Here is a 3,899-nt window from a genome sequence, read left to right as displayed (position 1 = left end):
ATGTACTTGACATTTCGGGCGGTCAGCTTGCGAAGGCGGCTGCGCCTCTTTTTTTTTCTTGGGGTACCTGTCAGGACCCATCGCCTTCTTGACGTTCGCCAGGCTTTCCTGGCGGCGCACTTCGGCCGAATCAGGTGGTGGGGGCTTTTCCTCCCAAACCTCAACCGCTTTAGGGCCGTTCTCACAGGCAATACAGCGCCGCACGATGTCCCGCCCGCTGATTGTACGGATCGTACGGAGCGCATAACCGTACTGCAGCTTCCTGCAGCAGACGCAGCGCGCCCGGGAATCCGTCGTAGACCGCTGCGGGTTCAGCAGAAGCGGGTCAATCTTCGCCTCGCATTGCTTGGACGTAGGGCCCACAGCTGTGAGTAAGTTAGCAGCTTATACAAAAATTATATTGTTTCAACCAATACTTGCGTCCAAATATTAGCCAATAGCACGGTAATATAAGGCTGGTATTTATTATTAGGCAAAATATTAGCATGTTTTATAATATTACTATTTATTTGCTATATTAATAATAAAATCAAATTTTCCCAGCAAATACATACATTACATGCAATATAAATTGACTAAAACAATTATCTATCGTGCGCGCATGCATTCGTCGGGTGGGGTGCACGGGAGTAGATAGCGCAATGACCGTGCAGCCGCGCGCCTTCATTGCATGGTGGCATGGTGAGTGCCAGGTGACGTAAAAAAGATATATATTCGCAAAGTCCCTACAAAAAGCGCTGGTCGTGAAGCCTACTTTAGTATTAAAAAATACTATCGTCTCTACTTTAGAAAGTCTGTGGAAAATAGCATCGCCGAGCTCTTACAATTGCGGCCTGTGAAGCTTATATTAGTAATATTAATACTATTAATATCGTCTTTATTTTGAAAAGTGCGTGAAAAATAACATCCCTGAGCTCTTACAAAATACTGGTCTGTGAAGTCTACATTAATAATAATAAAAATCTCTATTTTAGAAGGGTGCAGAGCTCTTAGAAAATAAAGTGGTTACTGTGCCCGATTTGCAGTACATACGACAGGTTTTGCGCAATAATCAAGTATCTGCGCAGCTCGCCTGGCCGTTTGCAGCCAATCGATGTGTTTCATTCTCGGCAGAAATGTTTACCTTACGTCCAATCGCGAGGGCGATAGACGGTCTGATCGTGCGACAGATCCAGTCAGTGTCGCAGGTCCGCAGGTATTGCCCAATCAGGGCGCGAGTTAATTGTGTCCGCTTTTTGGTCATATTTGTAATTTTGGCATAGTTAAGTCGAGTCAGAAAGGTAGGCGCGGTCGGTAAGATGGGACGAAAATATATTAGACAGGCTAAGTGTAGCCATGCGAAAAGGCAGGAAAAAGCAGCAAGAAAGGAACCGGACGGACTTATTGACAGACGGACAGGCTGCAAGTTTAGGAGGCGGGAAACTAGCGCTCTGGGCGTCCGCTCCGCGGACGCTAGAGTATGGTTGGTTGGTGTAGTGTGGGCTGACCGCCTCCGCTGCGCTGCGGCGGATGAAAGAATATTATGAAATCAACGCTAAATGCATTACGTGACTTACCAAGTCCGGTTTCCAAAGATCTCTCTGTACACGATATTGTTGGTGTGTACGTTCCCGTCCTCATCGATGGCCTCTGGATCTACAGCAATCTTGATCGCCTTCCTCGAAGTCACTCTCGACAACGCCACATAAAGCTGCCCATGTGCGAAGACCGGTGATTCCAAGATGTATATACCCACGTGATGGATCGATTGTCCTTGGGCCTTGTTGACAGTCATGGCGAACGCTGGAACCACGGGGAACTGCTTACGCTTGAGTTTGAACGGGAACTCCTTGTCATCGTCCTCACTATAAAAGACGATCCGAGGAATGAACACCTTCTTACCCTTGAACGGCCCGGACATAATGCTGGCCTCGATGCTTCTCGCGCGCAGTGACACAACCCGAAGCCGCGTTCCGTTGCAAAGTCATGCGTCGCTATTCAGGTTTCTAATCATGATGATAGGTGTTCCAACCTTCAGAACAATCCTGTGCGGAGGGATACCGGAGAAGTTGAGAGAGTTTAAGAAATCCTCCTCAAACATATTTGCATCCGCGACCCCTTCGAGGCTGTCCACCGAGAGATACTCCTTCGTTTCACCCGACAGCCGTTCCGCAACCATGTCGTTGATACGCCGAACACTTGCATTTGTGGGGGGCTAGTATGGCTCGCTCAACGAAGTATTCATCGGGTAAATTCTCAGTATCAACGCCCGGGTACACCGCATCTATGAGTGCGTTGACGCTGCGGACTCGTCGGTCTTCTTCAACTTCGTCCAAGTCTCGCTCGTGCTCCTCGTCCGCCGGAGGTAGTAGCCTGAAACTTGGGGGAGGCTCCATATCCGCGTCTTCTTCGTCAGAGGTCATTTGCTGTACCCGTCGTTCTGGAATGATACACATGTCGCGTTGGAGGCATATATCGCCATCACCGATCTCATGGTTGACTGGGTAACGGCCTTCTCCAATTTGAAGTAAAAATTCAGAAAACTTTGCTAGCTCAGCCGCACTGGCCGCGTCTGGGGCGGTGCGGACACGCATGTTCTCGGTCAGCCGCACTTGACTCAAATGCTCCCATAGGGGAGAAGACTTGAAGCAAGCTTGAATCGTCTCCGCACGCGTAGCATCCTTCAGTACAGGTAGAATCTGGCGGTGATCACTGCTGAACACCATTACCTTTCCGCCGAACGGCTCCAGCTCGTTCTTCATAATATCCCGAAGCGACCTGTCAACAGCCTCAAAGCAAGCTCGGTTCATCATCGGCGCTTCGTCCCAAATGATCAAACTCGCGCTACGAATCAATTCGGCTTTTTGGCTCTGCCATGAAAGGCTGCACGTCGCACGACTCTGTTAGTTGAGGCGATCCGGATCGTGAATCCTCTACCGTTGCTCCGGTTAACAGAGTGGCTGCCATTCCACTCGATGCAGCGCGATGCAACTTACGCTGCATCCGAACGTGAGCGAGTATTTGCTCGAGTAGGAACGACTTTCCTGTTCCGCCCGGACATCCAAAAAGAAAAGCTTCTCTCCTCCAACCGGGCTGCTCACAGCAGCAATAACTTGGTCAAAAATATCCCTCTGGTTGCTGTTCAAGTGGTCTACCAGCTCCGCAACATGCTCCAGTTCGTTTTGGGGGTATGCATCAATCTCTTGCTGGACAACATCAACAGACGCTGTATCCGGGTCGTCCACTTGAGCAGCTACATCGTCGTAATCGGCTAGCAGAGGAAGGCCGTACATGTCGAGGGACTTTTGGTTCGAAACCAAGTAATCAGCCAAATTCTTCAACGCCTTGTACTCCGCCATTCGAAGACGCACCTGCTCTTCGCGTACATTATGCAGGTCTGCGTCTCTTACCTCAATGCTTCGTGCATAATCCTCTGACATTTCCTTTTTGAACCTGTCCCATAGATCTTTGGCATTACCAGGCATGGAGTAAACCAAAATGATGCCGAAGAGTTGGCGTAGCTGGTACGGCATCTTGACCTCGGCGGCTTCGCGTAAGCAATGTATCCACTCGTCGTCATTTTCCAAATATCCAAGCGCCAAAGCTGCTTGCTGATATGTAGGATGTTCCGTACCATCAACCGTTCGAAGATCCGCAAAGGACTTAGGCGAGCGTCGGTTACACAGGAGAAGTCGTAAGTAGAAGCGTTCCGGGTCCTGCGGAGATACGTGTACCAAGCGTCCTAGAGAAGCAACGTAATTATTATACGGTTTCCACGTCTTGTGCTCTGTCCACCTGTACTTCCGCGGTACATCCTTGTACAGTAGATTGACCGTAGCTTCTGGGTTACGCGCGCACAGCTTGAAAAACTCCGTCAGCATTGATCTGTCCCCGCGGTTAATCAAGTTGTGAAGCTGGGG

This window comes from Phytophthora infestans, genomic scaffold (genome assembly GCF_000142945.1).
Source record: "Phytophthora infestans T30-4 supercont1.114 genomic scaffold, whole genome shotgun sequence".
In the NCBI taxonomy this organism is placed as follows: domain Eukaryota; phylum Oomycota; class Peronosporomycetes; order Peronosporales; family Peronosporaceae; genus Phytophthora; species Phytophthora infestans.
Note: the sequence above shows the minus strand (reverse complement) of the source record.